The sequence below is a fragment of the Ursus maritimus genome, unplaced genomic scaffold (assembly GCF_017311325.1).
Source record: "Ursus maritimus isolate PB19 unplaced genomic scaffold, ASM1731132v1 scaffold_19, whole genome shotgun sequence".
NCBI classification, from domain to species: domain Eukaryota; kingdom Metazoa; phylum Chordata; class Mammalia; order Carnivora; family Ursidae; genus Ursus; species Ursus maritimus.
Window position 1 is genome coordinate 43464570 of NW_024424341.1, and position 18131 is coordinate 43482700.

Genomic DNA, 18131 nt, shown 5'->3' on the forward strand with positions numbered 1-18131 from the left:
CTTGTCAGAAGAACGAACCCAAATGTGGACCTGAGCACCTGTGACCAAAGCAGCCTGGGGAGTTTGAAAGGGAGGCATCTTCAAGCCCAGTCATGTATGCTAAAGTGGACAAAGGAGGTCCTGTGTAAGACAGTGGTGAGATTACATGCGTGACTTGTTGAGGCGGGAGGGAGGATAGTTGAGTGAAAAAGAAACTGCATTCAGGTAAAACTGAGGAGTGTGACAGAGTGGTGGCATCAAGATTATGTGTGGCTTAATGAGGCTGGAGGGTCACATCATGGGTTGTGGGCAGCTAGTGGGGCAAGAGTGTCTGGATCCCTGTGCGGATGTGTATTTGTGTGATCACCTGAATGTAGGTCATCTCAGCATGGGTGCCTGATATGGTAGAGGAATCTGAATCCTGTAAGCCTCATTTTCTCTTCAAGCTGATAATAAGGGTATGTCTTCCTGGAGCTTGATTTTAAGAGGAAAAAGCTACATTTTAATTTATATAATAAATAACTTGTAGCATTTTTATATAAACGCTTAAGATTTCAACCATTTCTTCTGGAATAGAATAACAAATCAGTATGACATTTTAAACAAGGTTATTTTGCTATAGGTGACCTGTTTTGTCCACAGTCTTGCCCCCAAACATTTACTCTTTTCTGGTCTTTGGGAGTCGTTGGCAGGGTAAATGTTCGGAGATGTAATTGTTCAATTCAACCAGAAGCAGCAACCACAATTAAAAGACGTTCAGAAGCGGTACAGGGAAAAAAAAAAAAAAAAAAAAAGAAGCGGTACAGGGATGTGATGCTGGAGAACTAGAGTAACACAGGCATATTAGACATGGATAGTTGTCTGTATAATCCAACTTTTGAAAGTAAAGTGCTGTCTCTTTTCCATTTCTGAAGTATTTAGAAACTTTACATGGCATGATAGATTCAGCTTTGAGATAACAAGTTTCAGGTATTCTCAAACCCTCTGCCATATGATTGCATATGCTCAACCTTTAAGGTAAAAGGTTATTTACTTTGTTCCTCTTTATGTGGTAACTTCCTTAAAGGCCCAGGCTCAGTCTGATTTGGGGGATGGTGCTTGAATTGAAATTCAATCTTATGTCATTTTCCTATATATAGGCTATCACATCACCAAACTGGATAAAATCTTTAAGTTGGAACAAGAAGAGAGGCCATGGATGGTGAATAGAGGAAATGTAAAGGAGGTTCTCTCCAAGTGAGTGAGTGAGTGAGAACCAGGCAGATATGTTTGGGATAAGGCAGAACACAGATGTTCAGTGAGAGAGCTGACACCACTGAAATGTTTTTCAGGATTTCCTTTATAGGCCCTGCTGTCCTTGAGTCTTAATTGATGTGAATCCTCTATCATCATTCTTCCTCTGTCAGTGCCCTCTTTTATTTAAGTAATCCTAGAGGACCATATTCTCCTCATTGTCCTAGTCTACATATGCAGTCTGTCCACAAATCTGCAGTCTCAGGACACCTGGGTGTCTCAGTCAGTTAAGCATCTGCCTTCAGCTGGGGCCGTGATCCCAGGGTCCTGGGATCAGGTCTCACAGAGTCCCACGTCGGGCTCCTTGCTCACCGGGGAGCCTGCTTCTCCCTAGGCCTGCTGTTCCCCCTGCTTGTGCTCTCTCTCTAACAAATAAATAAATAAATAAAATTTAAAAATCTGCTGTTTTTCGAAACTATTATTGTTGCACATTGCGGTTTCTTTTTTTATTACAGTCGATTTTCTACCTTTTTATTGCTAAAAGCATCAGGATTATATTTTACATCTGCATTTCCCATTGTCACTTATTTCCCAAGTCATATTTCAGCAACGTTCATCACCTCTTGAAGTTACTAGCTTAGAAATGGCTGCTGCTTTCCTCCTAGCTCTTTCTGCCAACCTTTTTTATTTCACAATTGTTTTTAAAGGAATCATCTCATTCATCTTAAATATTTAAACAAGGTTATAGTGGGGGGAAAAAAAGAAGTCTCCCTATCAACTATTTCTCTTCTCCATCTGCATCTACTGTGACTAGTTACATGTGTAAACTGCTTTGAGTAATTCTATATTTATACCAAAATGTCTATGTATATAAAGCCCCTCATCTTTATTTTTCACAAATGTTAGTATACTATAAAGCATCTAGTTTTTTACTCATTATTATTTCTTAGAAGACATCCTGTATTAATACATATTCCTTAATTCCTTTGTATGGTGGTATAGTGTTTTGTGGTAGGGGAAATGTCATACTTTGATACCATATTAATGAATATTTAGGATGTTTTCAGGTTTCTACAATTCTGGAATAATATATATACTAAGCTTTGCATAGATGAGCATGCATCTTTGTAATAAATTTCTTTAAGAAGTGCTGGGCCAGAGGTATGTATAAATATATGCAATCCACATAAGATGAATCACTTTCCATTCCCACCAAAAAAATTATGAGGGTGCCTATTTCCTGTTCCTGTCAAATACTGTATTTTTTCATTTAGCAGCTCAGTGTGACCTATTGAGCCCTTTATCTGTGCCACGTTCTATTCTAGGAAACCATCAGTGAACAAAATGGCCAAAATTTCCTTTCCTCAAGGAGTTTACATTCTATTCAGGGAATGTGGCCAATGAGCATGTAAATGAAATATATAGTATTCCAGATAAAGGTAAACTCTAAAGAAAAAGAAAGCTTGGAAATGGGATAGTGAGTGCCAAGGGAATTGAATTTTTTTAAAGTTTTCACTTATTTAAGTAATCTCTACGCCCAATGTAGGGCTTGAACTCACAACCCTGAGATCAAGAGTCGCATGCTCTTTTTTTTTTTTTTAAGATTTTATTTGTTTATTTGACAGAGAGAGACAGCGAGAGAGGGAACACAAGCAAGGGGAGTGTGAGAGGGAGAAGCAGGCCCCCTGCTGAGCAGGGAGCCCGATGAGGGCTTGAGGTGGGGCTCGATCCCAGGACCCTGAGATCATGACCTGACCCGAAGGCAGACACTGAACGGCTGAGCCACCCAGGTGCCCCAAGAGTCACATGCTCTTATGACTGAGACAGCCAGGCACCCTGGGAATTGCAATTTTAAATAGAATAGTTAGGAAAAGCCTAACTAAGAAGAAAATATTTGAGCAAACCAAAAGGAAGGAGTAGCAACATTTGAACATATTTAGATAAAGCAAATTATAAACAGAGAAAACACCAAAACATAAATGCCATGGGTTGGATACAAGCCTGTATATTCAAGGAGCAGCAGGAAGTCCGCTTGGGATTCTCTCCCTTTCCCCCTCCTCCTGCGTGCCATGCGTGCGTGAGCATGCTTTCAAATAAATAAAATAAATAATCCGGAAAAAAAAACCTGTAGAATGAGCAAGTTTTAGGGGGTAGATGAAGAATTTTGTGTTTAATCTCCTAAACCACTGAGACAGTCCACGTTAAAGAGAAACATTTGCATGTTGTCAGTACCTAGGTATCATTTATAGTAGTGAGAGGATGAGAATTCTAAGGAAATCTATTAGGGTAAGACTAAACATAGTAACATGTTGTAGTGGGTTGAACAGTGGCATCCTAGAGCTATGTCCGTATCCTAACCCCCAAGACCTGTGAATGTGACCTTGAGGTACTTTTGGGTAGCGTTGGGGTCCAGAGCCAATGGCCAAGAAAGAATTCTTATTAAGGAACGGGAACAGGACCTGTGGCAGAAAGAGATGCATTGCAAGTGTGAGGGGTGACTGATTATATACTTGGGAGTTGGGGGAGGTAAGGAAAAGGGAGGTTTTCAAAAGGACTTTCTATCTCAAGTATTTGTCGATGGGCTGCAGGCCATAAAGAAATTTAATTTTGTTTACATTCCCTTCTGCCTCTGTTTCCCACATCACTCATGGAGGGGAAGGTGATGTTAGGCTTCTAGGAAATTGAGTTATAGGTCTCTGAAAGTTAGGCTATTGATAAGAATGCTTATTCCTTGTATATCACTAAGAGATCTGTAAATTGATGGAAACTCATGTCCTGCAGAACTGTGATCTTTATCACTTAACCATCTGTTTTTCCTTTCCCTTAGTTTTAGGGCAGCCAGAAGTGCCTGAGGAATGTCAACATATCCCACCCAGGAGTTGGGGGTGGGACGGTGTCAGCTTGTGCTTTGTCCTCAGCTTGCCTTTTGCTCCCTCATCAATCTTACTTGGCAAAAGGATCTTGGCAGACGCAATTAAGTTAAGGATCTCTAGGTGAGTTCATCCTGGGTTATCTGTGTGTGACCTAAATCCAATTTCAAGTGTCTATACTAGAAGATGAAAAGATGTACAAGAGAAGGCCATGTGAAGACAGAGGTAGAGATTGAAGTTATGCAGCAAGAAGCTAAGAACACCTGAGTTTAGTTCTGTTTTTTGTTTGTTTGTTTGTTTTTGGTTTTGGTTTTGGTTTTTTTGTGTGTGTTTTTTGTTTTGTTTTGGTTTGTTTTGTTTTTTGGGTTTTTTGGTCTCTTGGGAGCATCTTGATTTTTTTTCACCTTGTCTTTTCATATGCCTTAAAATTTTTGTTGTTGTTGAAAGCCAGACATTTTGTTTAGGACAGTAGTGTGCAGAAAAGCCTTAACATAGCAGACCTGAGAATTCTCATCCTTAGAAGGTCTGCTTGCACAGTTGGTGCCTGGCTTGCGTCTAGAACTTAGTTTTCCAGAGGGGGGGTGTCCCACTATCCTGATAAGAGTGGCTCACTATGCCTGTTTGTGCATATAGTTTATGTTAAACACTTGCTTTCCTTCTGAAATTCTGGTATGCACCTGGTAGAAGCTGCCTATGTGACCAGCCCCACAATAAAAACTCTAGGTACCGAGTCTCTAATGAGCTTCTTCCCTGGTCGGCAACATTTCACATGTGTTGTCACAACTTGTTGCAGAAGAAACTAATATCCTGTGTGACTCTATTTGGAAAGGATCCTTGGAAGTATGCACCTGGTTTTTCCTGGACTTTACTCCATGTACCTTTTCTCCTTGCTAATTTTGCTTTGTATCGTTTCACCATGAGGTCTCCTAGTGAATCATTCAACCCTGGAGGGAGTATTGATATTGGGGTCTCACAACACAGGAGTAACTGAGGAAAATAATTTTCATGCCTGAATGGGCCCACTTTTCCTTCTGCAAAGCCTTTAGTGTGGAGTTTTAAGTTAATTTAATTAGGAGTTTTAACAACTAAGCAAGATAAATTCATACAATCTGATTTGCATTTATATAAATTTCAAAAATAGATAACTGACAACCTAGATATTTCTGGGGTCCCCCAATCCGATAGGAGCCACCAAATATGGGGTAACCTGAGCTGGTGGAAGCCCGCCATACAGGCAGTGAAAAAATTCACCCAAGGTAGAACAAGGGAGATAGAAGTTTATTGACAGCAAAGCAGACTGTTGCGAGACAGGGGTGGGGGGGGCTGTAGCTAAGGGGGGAAGGCTCGAGAAGGTATGGGAAGTATGGAATTTTCCTTTTTTGGTACCAGGGACTCGCTGGTCGCTTGGCACTGCCCAACAGGACCTTTCTGTCACACCATATCTGTCAGATGCCCAGACACCGAACTCAAGCCGCAAAGAATTACACCCTTCTCCGAGGTAGTTCTACGGCCCTGAACTACATTTCCCAGGGGCCATCGCGTCCAAGGCTACTTCCGGTAAAGGCGCATTGGTTTATTGTCCAGGTTCCCAGACTGGACACACATTTGTGGAGGATCATGGTGGAGGCCTTGGTTGAGTCCTGCGTTCTAAACGCGGCATGGAACTAATAGAAGACCTCTGCAACGGATGTGAGCAGTTATGAAGACGACGGTTTTTGCCGAGGGCAAGGATGGGGGCCGGGGCCAAGGCCTGTGAATTGAGATTGTCGGCTCTGGGCTCTGAAAGGCTGTCCAGGCTCTGACTACGTTTTCCGATGTCCACTGTAGCCGAAGCCGCTTCCTGTCCGCGCACCGACGCTTTCAGGACTGTAGGAAGCATCGTGTCCGAGTACCAGCGAAACATTCTTGTAGGGACCGCAGGGTCAGGTAAGAGAATCTAAGATCCAGAAGCGGAATGACCCCTCCGGGGCCAAGGCCACTGGAGAGGCAGTGGGCATTGAGGGACTAATGTTTTCGGAGTCTCAGGCTTTGCCAGCAAGAGGGTGTGGGACGGAAGGTGGTAGGCAGCTGTGTATGTGTGTGTCCGCTCCCGCGCGATCACGGGTGGGATCTGTGGGTGCCGGCTGTGGGGGTTATCGCTTAGGGGCTGTAGGGGTTTTGTATGTGTGTGTGTTTGCATGCGTACGATAGTGAGGGGAGCTGTACGTGATTGTAATGACTCTTTAGGTGTAACTGCGCATGTATATGATTGTGACTGTACCACTGTGTGCCTAACCGTGTGTGTAAATGTGGTAGCAGCAGTCGTGGAGCCAGAAACAACACTGCGTTTAATAACAATCATAGTTATTTGTCGGAGAGCAGTTTCTGTGGTGGCCTTTCGTTGGATTGAATAGGTTAATACAGACTGTGGGGAGAGGAATAGGAGACAGTGTGGAGAACATATTCCAAGAAGTTCTCTGTGAATCTGAGCAGAGAAATTGAACAGCAGCTGCTGGGGGGGGGGGGGGGGGGGGGAAGTGCGGTATATCGGTGATAACGAGCCACAAGAGAGGGAAAAGTAGAAATACAGGTTAGACTGAGTAAGCAAGGCTCATCTGTGTGGATGTAGTGCAACTGCAATAAAAAAGTGCAGTAGTGTTGCAGAGAAGGAGCCATGAGCTCAAGTTTTCAAAAAATAGGGGGAAATATCCTGTATTTGGTAGATGTCAGCAACAGTGAGGTGTGGTGAGTTATAAATAATCTCATGGCATGAAATTCCAAGCTAGAGCTTTTTTGGAGGAGGAGGAGGAGGAGAGAAAAGTCTGAAAGTAATAAGAATAAGGAGGATACCTGCCCTGCTTCCAGACCCTGTGGCCAAAGGCTGTGGGGGGTAGGAGAGGGAGATGTTGAAGAGGCTGCAGAGTCCTCTGGAGAGAGCCAAGTTTTCCTTAGACCCAAAGGTGAAGGGAATATTCAAAGAAGTGGTTGGAGATAAAAGAAGGGTTTGTTATTAATGAATTATGAATTCCAGAGGGCAAACTAGAAAGTGTCAAGATTTGGGAAGGGAGGAGAGGCAGGTACACCCAACTGATGGGGAGTGCAGTGTTTGAAAAGAGAGATGATCAGGGAATCTAAGGCTCCTTATGATGGACATAAACATGGATACAGGGAATATTGATGCTTGTTCTGGTTGGATTCAAGACTGTTGGAGAGGAAGTGATGGGGTACAAGGAGGTGGATTTTTTGAGTATCCATCAGGAAGAGGGGAGCCAAGGATAGAAGCTTTAAAGGTGGTTGGCGTAGGCAGAATAATGCTCCTGCAAAGATATCCAGGTCCTAATCCCTGGAACCACTGCATATTTTGCTTTACAGGGCAAAAGGGACTTTGCAAACAAGATTAAGTTAAGGACCTTGAAATGGAGAAATTATCCTAGATTATCCAATTCGGATTCTTAAAGTCAGTAAACCTTTCCCAAGTGTTTAGAGTCAGAGAGAGATAGGATCAAAGAAGAATGGTCAGAGATATGCAAAATTGCTGGCTGAAGGAAGGGAGCCAATGTTGGTGGCCTCTAGACTCTGGAAAACATAAGGAAATAAATAATTCTCCCTTAATGCCTCCAGAAAGGAACACAGCCCTGCTGACACCTTGATCTTAGCCCAACGAGAACCATCTCAGACTTTTACCTAACTGCCTAAGCATAAGGCAATAAATTTGTATTGTTTTAAGCCACTGTGTTTATGATAATTTGTTGCTCAGTAGCAGAATACTAATATAGTGGTGTGGTGTCGTAGCTTTAGTGCTATGGAAGGGTCTTGAGCCCTGTGACACGAAGGGAACTAACTCCCTGATGATAAAGTTGAGGAATTCATGTAAGGCACATAGGGCCCCTCTTTGCTTATAATTTCCAGTTCTGCTGCATTATGATGTTTTTTAATGTTGGAATTTAATGAATTTTTCTTTGTGATCTAATATATGGCCAGTCTATAGTACTTGTTTTCCACTTGATTTGTCTTTGATTGACAAAAATGTATTAAAATACTTAGTGAATGAAGTTATATCTTAGATTACCAGTAGCTTCTGCTTTATTGAAGTTGCTGCTGTTAGTTGATATATATTCATCATCATCATTATTATTACTATTTTTAGAGAGGGGGTAGGGATAGAGGGAGAGGCAGAGAGCATATCTTAACCAGGCTTCATGCCCAGCGCAGAGCCTGATGCAGGACTCTATCTCACAACCATGAGATCATGACCTGAGCCCAAATTAAGAGTTGGATGCTTAACCAACTGAGACACCCAGGTGTCCCTAGATATTCATAATTATTTTTATTGTGAATTGTAGGCTTTGGTATTTTAGCACGCTCAAGATCATGGCCCCTGCTTTTTTTTTTTTTTTAATAAATGAATTGCTTTTCTTTTTTAATTTCTATTTTAATTTATTTTATTTTTTAGGTAGGCTCCTCACCCAGGGTAGAGCCCAATGGGGGGGAGGTCTTGAATTCACAACCCTAAGGTCAAGACCTGAGCTGAGCTAAGAGTTGGACGCTCATCCAACTCACCACACAGGCGCCCCTGCTTATTTTTTGTTTGTTTGCATTTGCCTTGTATATGTTTCTCCATAATTTGTAAAATGAACTTTTTATTGAAGTTTATCATATATACAGTCAGTGTATAAATGATAATACAATCAAAACTGTACACCTTGAGTGAATTACCACAAAGGGAACACCCATAAAATAACTCAGATCAAGAAGTAAAACATTACCTGCACCCCAAAATCTTGTGCTCCTGTTCAGTCAATAGCTCCCCCAAAGTAACCACCATATTATCAGTTTTGTTTGTTTTTTAACTTATACATATGTAGAGCCATACAGTACGTAACCTTTTATGTTGGCGGATTGTTCAACATTTTGTCTGTGAGATTCATCCATATTGTGTGTAGAAACAGCTTATTGTTCACATTGCTAAGTAGTATTCCAGTGCATGAATATACCAACTGTATTTGTCTTTTCAACAATTGTCATACTGTTAATAGACATATGGATTGTTTCATAAATAATCATGCTAGGAGCATTCTTACATTGTCCTTCGGGTTCATATGTATCCATTTCTGCTGGGTCTATTTCTAAGAGAAAATTTGGTGGGTCATAGGGTATATGAATCTGTTTAAGCAGATAATCTCAGTTTTCCAAAATGGCTGAACCAGTTAGTATTCCTATCAACAGTTTATGCAAGTTCCAACGGCTCCCTTTTCTCATTGACCCATGATATTGTCAGACTGTAAAATTTTTGCCAATATAGTGGCTATATAGTGGTATACAAACAAGAATGCTCAACTCCAATAGTTATATTATAACATAATTATATTATTATAATTATAGAATTATAATTATTAGTTATAACTAATGAAGTTGAGTGCTTTTGTTTTAATGTCTCCTGACCATTTGGATATCTTCCCTTGGGAAATGACTTTTTAAATCCTTTGCCCTTCCTTTGGGGAATGGCTGTTCAAATTTTTGGGAGCTTGTCTGTTTTTTTTTTTTTTTTTTTTTGGTGCAAAATGGGTGGTTTATTAAAGCACGGGGACAGGACCCGTGGGCAGAAAGAGCTGCAGCCCCGGGTTGTGAAGGGTGGCTGATTATATACTATGGGGTTTGGAGAAGGTAAGGAAAAAGGGAGGTTGAGAAAATACTTTGATATGTTAAAGACTCACAAGAGGCCTTGCCATTGTCAAGTTAAGGTTGTTTCTCCCTCTAGCAAGGCATTAACATTAAGATGGTTGGGAACTTCCTGGAGGCTGCAGATTATAAGGACATTTAATTGTATCTACATTCCCTTCCGGAAGCTAGGTTATTGATAGAAATGCTTTGTTCTTGTAAACTGCTAAAACATTTGTAAACTGAGGGAGACTTAAGTCTTGCAGGATTGTGATATCTATAGGTTAACTATTTCTTTGTCCTTTAGGGCAGCCAGGAGTGCCTGAGGAATGTCAGGTACATCCCATGGTGGGGGTGGGTTGCGGGGTGTCAGTTTCTGCTTTGTCCTCAGCTTGCCTTCTGTTCCCTCATCATTCCCCCCCTGAACAATTTTGACCCTTAAATCTTTAAGGTTGTTGAAGGTGGAAGGTCTCATCTTCTGTAATGTCTTCCTGCTGGATAGGGGTGTAGAGATGTCCCTACCTATGGGTCAATATTGGTCAGTTTGGGGAATTCATAGGGGAGTCACAAAAGGGGGAGGCAGCTGAATCCAACGCGGACAACACAGATGAACCTCCTTGAGTAGAAGGGATCATCTGTTAGTTGGGAGTTATGGCAGTGAAGGAGACTTGGCACTAGTAAGGGAGACACTGGAAATGACAAAATAAGGTTAACATTGAACGAGAAAGAGAGATCTGAATAAAAGATCTTTGATAGTTGACCTTCGATAATTTTCCTCCAGTCCAGGAGGAATTGAAAGCAATTGAAAGTCCAGGAGGATTGAAAGCAATCACTAAAGGAAAGTGATCATTTAAAGCACCAATTTGAGTACTCATGTCAGGTAGAAACCCAGATATGTTTTGTGGTAATCTGGACTGTATACACAGTATTCTGTTTTTATGCTAGCACAAGTTTCACCTTACATAGCAATTAAAAACATCTAATATCATTGTTTCTTAAAGGTGCTTTACATATTTGTTTTACCCTAGCATTTAATAGAGAAATGCTATTTTGAGTGTCATTTAGGGCTTTGACCATGTACTTAAGAGTTTTCATGTGCCAAACAATATTCTCCAGTCTCAAAAAGGTAACAAAGGTAGATGCTAGGTGGTCACTGAAGGAGACACAGAACATGTCCACTATGGTTTTAAATTTGGAGGGTTGGTAATGGTTTTAATAATGTATCCATGCATCCAGGCAAAACCCAGAGTACAGTGGATTATCCAGCCTGGGGGAAGCCATGGCCACAGATTAGAGCTGCATAGCCATCGGGTGCCAGCCAGGAGCCAGTCATATAATACTGGGCCTTCTTGAACTGCAGTCAGGATTTAAAGGGCTACTTGGTTTTGGAGGGCCATACATGCAATGATTTCAGGCCCCTATTTGATTGGGGAGTTATGGCTTGATAATAATCCCCTTTTCTTCCAAACTGCACTGTGAGCATGAAGGACCAGGAAAACATATTTGAAGTCAGTATAAATATTTTTAAGGCTTTTGCCAAGTGCAAAGCACAGGTGGGCGCTATTAATTCTGCTTTGGGGGCAGACATGTTTGCTGACAGGGCTTTGCCCTCAACAGTCTTGAGTTAGACTTGACTATAACATACCCAGTTTTTCTTACCCCTCTTTTCCATGAAACTGTTACCATTGGTGAACCAATTGTCCTCTGTATTTTCAATAGGGACATCTTAAATATGGTCGACTAGAATAGACAAGATCAGTTATGCTCTATAGAAGTACAATGGTCAGGTCCAGGCCTAAGGGTAGCTGGGTTTAAAGTCTGACAGGTTTTAAGCATTATTTCAGGCATATCTATAAGCATAGCCTGGTATTTAATAAGTCAGCCTCCTATCACCTATTGGTGGCCTTTGGTCTCTAAAACATTCTGGACCTGATATGAAGTCATTACAGTCAGAGACTGTCCCATAGTGAGCTTTGAGGCTCCTTTTACCAGGAGGGCTGTTGTATGCTCAGCTAAAGCCTCTCCTTATAATTGTACATACATAGAGGTGGCTTCTAGGATAAACATAGCTATGAGGGATGAAACCATTAAGAAGCCCTCTTTGTTTGAGGTCTAGCCTTAGTATCTTAATTAGCAAGGAATCACTGGCAAGTGGGGGAAGACTTGTGAAGGGATAAGGGCATCCCCAGGTCATCATCCAGTCCAGTCACAAGGGAAGTGGGGTCATCCATTATCTCCACAAGCCCATAGTTAACCCTATAGAGTGCGGTATGCTCTGGCTTTTAAGGAGCGATTTCATCATAGAATTGGTCAAGGTGATAGCTTTGTTGGGGAATCAATCTTATTTCCCAGTTGTTCAAATAATTAATTATATGCCCATGGGGTCCTGTTATTAGCCCCATAGAATAAAAAGCATGAAGATTATCTATACATGAGCTACTGTATAGAAATAGAAAAAAGCTATTTCTCTGAAGTTCACCTCAAGTTGTCTAGCTTAAGCAAACATTTAAGGTCAATCAGATCTAGAATTTAATACCCACAAAGGTGGGTTATTTAAACATAATTTTTCTCTCTAAAATAACCCTCATTTCCAGAGATAGCCAAATCAGGACTAATTTGTTTGCAAAACAAGTCCAGTTTTAACAAACTTGGCCTAATTATTTACATAAATTCAGCAAGAATAGTGATTGATCGTATAGATCTTTTAGAATCTGCTTTGCTGGAACTTTTTTTTTTTTTTTTTAAGATTTTATTTATTTATTTGACAGAGATAGAGACAGCCAGCGAGAGAGGGAACACAAGCAGGGGGAGTGGGAGAGGAAGAAGCAGGCTCATAGTGGAAGAGCCTGATGTGGGGCTCGATCCCATAACGCCACGATCATGCCCTGAGCCGAAGGCAGACGCTTAACGACTGAGCCACCCAGGCGCCCCTGCTTTGCTGGAACTTTTATAAGGAATCTCCAGGTTGAACTTTTAGTAGCCTCTCCAGGCCAGAAGCCAAGCCAAGTACTTGCCATCAGACATGCCTGCAATACCTGTAGATCTGGGCAAATTCCTCTTCATGAGGTCCCCAATATATCCTGAGGTTCCTGCATCTGCCAGGAAGTGACATTCTTTACTCACCTGGTGAGGCTGCTGGGAACTCTGTAAGCAAGGTATCAGGCCAACATTTCCAAGGGGCTTTATGGCTCCAGGTTTCATAAAATCAGCCTTAGTTCCTGAAAGCTGTTTGGTCATATCTAAGTCTAGGTATGTCTCTCAAATATGACATTCCAGTCAAAGCCTTGGTAAAATAACCAGTGTTTCCAATAGTGTCCTGTTACAAGGAGAACAATACTTACTGAACTTATGCAAATGATTATGATTGCCATGGAAGAAATACTTACTGAGACCTTTTTAACTTCAGAGGGTTCAGGTAGAGAGAAAAGTTAAATGCTTTAATTTGCTTTATTATTATTTCTGTATATCACTGATGTCTTAAGAGAAAGTTTCCTAAATCTGGAAGAGAAACATTAGAGAACAAGTAATGTTTTAAACAAGAGTCACAACACTATAATCTTTTGGTCTATTTAATCCCATGTTACTAATTCTTGTTTAGTTTGAATGCAGCTTTAGTTAGTTCTGGAAATTTTTACCGATTTCAGTTTTAGGATTGTATAAAGATATCGAATACCTCTGTCTGTCCTAAAAAGTCCTTTATATGAACTTCCTTGAAGATGAAACTCATTTTGCAAGACAATAAGAACAATTATAAATAACAAAAACACAGAATGGACATGGTTTGAGAACTGATGATGAGAGTTTACAGTGTAGCTGGCAAGGAAATCAGGTTACTTCTGTGACACGAAACACTTCGATAGCCGGAATAGAGTGATGGTGACCTTATATTAAAACATTAAAACTTTAGGAATTGTATATTATCTCTAGAAGAGTTACACCTTTAACCCAAATGTAACCTAAGGCTTATCATTTGTTTAACAGTGCTCCCAGAGTAACTCAGTATACCAAAGAAAAAGGCCTATTGAGTTAAAGAGACTTCATTTACAATTTAAATCTTGGTAAACTTTGTTAAAACCTTAAAATTATAGCACATGCCTGAATAGGATTACAGATCATTACAAAACTATTTTTGTTTAACCAAGGTAACAAATAAGAGATTTGAAAGGCAAATATATAGGGTTGTATAGTGCAAAGCTTAGCTCCTTTAATACTGAGAAGTTTTACCTAAGTGATCGAAGACCTGTTAATGACAAAACATAGAAACTTTGTTCTCTGGACAAAGAAAACTGTTTACATTTTCTTATCCAGAGGAGTTGAACAATTCAAGAAACCTTTCTCTTTTTAAACAGAGAAAAAGCAGACTTATGTATCATACCACTGTACTTTAAAAATCCATTCATTTCAAACTTAGTCCGTCTTCACCACGCCTAAAATTCCTTTCCAAAGATTTTCCTTCTACAACTTCCTTTGCATTCAGATTTTATCCCATGTTATCTTTCCAAATGACCATCTTATTTAGGACAAAATTACCTTCTTTTACCTTCAGCAAAAATGCATTCCCATTCCTTATCCTTCTTACATATCTCCTACTTTTCCACATACAGACTTGCTTCCCTTATTTCCATCAGCCTATTTCGTAGAGTTTTCCATTTTTTTAGACACCTTAGTCTCCAATGAAAACTATAACCAATTGCACTGTTAGCCAGAATTCTTTAGATGGCAAATTTATGAATCAGTTAAGCACAAAACATGTTAACCAACAGATTTAAATATCCTTAGTTTTTTGCAATAAGAAGTCAAAGGCACAAACCTACATCCAATACTCAATGCTTTAGCACTGTTTCCTATTTTAAAAAGACCTAGAGGCTGGAGGTTAAGATGGCAGAGGAGTAAGGGACCCCTTTTTCAGCCAGTCCCCTGAGTCGAGTTGGATAGGTACCAGACCAGCCTGAACATCCACGGAATCAGCCTGAGATGCAGGAAGATACATCTGGATCTCTACAAATGAACATCTCCACGCTGAGTATTGAGGTACGAAGCGGGGAGCCGTGAAGCCACGCAGAGATATCGGGAGATAAATGGAAGGGGGAGAGAGCCACCGCAGTCGGGCGCTGGGAAGCAGTAGCCACCTCCACGGGGGAGCAGGCGGACTCGAAGACTGGCACCCGCGAGAGAGCAGACTGAGACCGTGAGCCGGGGAATGCACGCCTCCAGACTGAAATGGAGCTGTGGTGTGCTCACTGGAACCAGACTGAGACCGGGAGCTCCAGGAGTGCACAGGGGTGGCTGACGGCTGGCGGGGTTAGAAACACAAAGGACAGAGACGTGACGGCCCTGGAAGTGAGGGCTGGGAAGCCGAGTGTGGGGCACACATCCCGGGACACTGCAGGGTTGAGCAGCACCAACAGAAACAGAGTTAAAGTGGCCAGAACATCAGTGGAGAACGGTCCGTGATCACTCTGTTCTGAGACAGAGGCTGAGATTCGGCCACTGCTACTCTAAATCTCAGAAGAGGCACAGCAAACCGCCAGGAGAAGCCACCAGAGAACAAAAGCCTGGAAATACCGGCTCACAGTGTGCCCATCCCCATCCCCCCTTGCAGGGAACACGGAGACTCTACCCAAACAGGGTGCCTGAGTATCGGCGCGACAGGCCCCTCCCCCAAAAGGCAGGCTGAAAAATCAAGATGCCCACATCCCTAAGATCCCTATAAAACAAGGGCGCACGGCCTGGGTCCCGGTCAATAATTTGGGCTCTGGACAACCCCGCACACTCTCCTCATCAGAATGACGAGAAGGAGAAATCCACCCCCCAGCAAAGAAAAGACAATGAGTCTGTGGCCTCTGCCACAGAACTAATGGATATGGATATAACCAAATTATCAGAAATGGAATTCAGAGTAACAATGGCCAAGATGATGTGTAGACTTGAAAAAAGTATTAACAAAAATGTTCATGAGAATATAGAATCTCTAAGGGCGGAAATGAGAGCGAATCTGGCAGAAATTAAAAATTCTATGAGCCAAATGCAGTCAAAACTAGAGGCTCTGACAGCAGGGGAATGAGGCAGAAGAACGTATCAGTGAATTGGAGGATGGGTTAGTAGAAGAAAAAGCTAAAATTGAATCTGGACTCAAAAAAAATCCACGCTCAGGAATATAGGTTACGGGAGATTACTGACTCAATGAAATGTTCCAATGTCAGAATCATCGGCATCCCCGAGGGTGTGGAGAAAAACAGAGGTCTAGAAGAGATATTTGAACAAACTGTAGCTGAAAACTTCCCTAATCTAGCAAAGGAAACAAACATTTGGGTCCAAGCGGCAGAGAGTAACCCTCCCAAGCTCAACCACGACAAACCTACACCACATCACATCATAGTGCAATTCGCAAATATCTGATCCAAGGATACAGTATTGAAAGCAGCCAGGGCAAAGAAATTTCTCACGTACCAAGGCAAAGGTATCAGAATTACGTCAGACCTGTCTACACAGACCTGGAATGAGAGAAAGGGTTGGGGGGGCATTTTTAAAGCTCTTTCAGAGAAAAACATGCAGCCAAGGATCCTTTATGCAGCAAGGCTGTCATTCAGAATTGATGGAGAAATAAAGACCTTCCAGAATTGCCAGTCATTGACCAATTTTGTAACCACAGAACCAACCCTACAGGAGATGTTAAGGGGGGTTCTATAAAAGTAAAAAAGCCCAAGAGTGATACAGAACAGAAAGTCACAATCTATAGAAACAAAGACTTTACTGGCAACATGGCATCATTAAAATCATGTCTCTCAATAATCAGTCTCAATGTAAATGGCCTAAATGCTCCCATAAATTCCACAGGGTTGCAGATTGGATAAAAACACATGACCCATCCATTTGCTATCTACAAGAGACTCATTTTGACCCTAAATATACATTCAGACTGAAAGTAAAGGGATGGAATACCATCTTTCACACCAATGGACCTCAAAAGAGAGCTGGGGTAGCAATTCTCATATCACACAGATTGGATTTTAAGCTAAAGACTATAGTTAGAGACAAGGAGAGCACTATATTATTCTTAAAGGATGTATCCAACAAGTGGATATGACAATTATAAATATATATGCCCCCAACAGGGGAGCAGCAAGATACACAAGCCAACTTTTAACGACAATAAAGAGACATATAGATAAAAATACACTAATAGTAGGAGACCTCAACACTCCACTATCAGCAATAGACAGATCACCGAAGCAAGAAATCAACAAAGAAACAAGAGCTTTCAATGCCATACTCGACGAGTTGAACCTCATAGATATATATAGAGAACACTACACCCCAGAACCAAGAATACTCATTCTATTCTAATGCCCATGGAACATTCTCAAGAATAGACCATGTTCTGGGTCACAAAACAGGTCTCAACAGATACCAAAAGACTGAAATTATTCCCTGCATATTCTCAGACCACAACGCTCTGAAATTGGAACTCAACCACAAGGAAAAATTTGGAAGAAACTCAAACACTTGGAGACTAAGAACCATCGTGCTCAGGAATGACTCGATAAACCAGGAAACCAACAATCAATTTAAACAATTTATGGAGACCAACGAGAATGAAAACACAATGGTACAAAACCTATGGGATACTGCAAAGGCAGTCCTAAGGGGGAAATACATAGCCATCCAAGCCTCACTCAAAAGAATAGAAAAATCTAAAATGCAGTTTTGATATTCTCACCTCAAGAAGCTGGAACAGCAACAGAGGGACAGGCCTAATCCACATACGAGGAAGCAGTTGAGCAAGATTAGAGCAGACATCAATGAATTAGAAACCAGGAGTACAGTAGAGTAGATCAACAGAACTACTAGCTCGTTCCTTGAGAGAATCAATAAAATTGACAGACTGCTGGCAAGACTTATCCAAAAGAATAGAGAAAGGACCCAAATTAATAAAATTATGAATGAAAAAGGAGAGGTCACAACCAACACCAATGAAATTGGAAGGATTATTAGAAACGTTCATCAACAGCTATATGCCCATACATTAAGCAATCTGGAAGAGACAGAGGCCTTCCTGGAAACCTATAAACTATCAAGACTGAAACAGGAAGAAATTGGTTTTTTAAACAGGCCAATTAATTATGAAGAGTTTGAGTCAGTGATAAACAACCTTCCAAATAACAAAACTCCAGGCCCGGATGGTTTTCCTGGGGAATTCTACCAAACATTCAAAGAAGAAATAATACCTATTCTCCTAAAGCTATTTCAAAAAATAGAAACAGAAGGAAAGCTACCAAACTCATTCTATGAGGCCAATATTACCTTGATCCCCACACCAGGCAAAGACCCCCTCAAAAAGGAGAATTACAGACCGATTTCCCTAATGAATATGGACGCCAAAATCCTCAACAAGATACTTGCTAATAGAAT

General features: G+C 41.2%; 1 protein-coding gene across 2 annotated transcripts in view; it reads left to right on the forward strand.

The window, feature by feature from the left end:
- The first annotated feature begins 5314 nt into the window (after nt 1-5314).
- Nucleotides 5315-18131, forward strand: part of ZNF790 (zinc finger protein 790) — a 28960-nt gene continuing 16143 nt past the window's right edge. Inside the window, exon 1 of one of the 2 annotated variants that reach the window (XM_008711146.2) lies at nt 5315-6008. The gene's annotated coding sequence lies outside the window, so the exon portion shown is untranslated. The remainder of the gene's footprint in view (nt 6009-18131) is intronic. The other variant, XM_008711147.2, reaches the window with a different exon arrangement.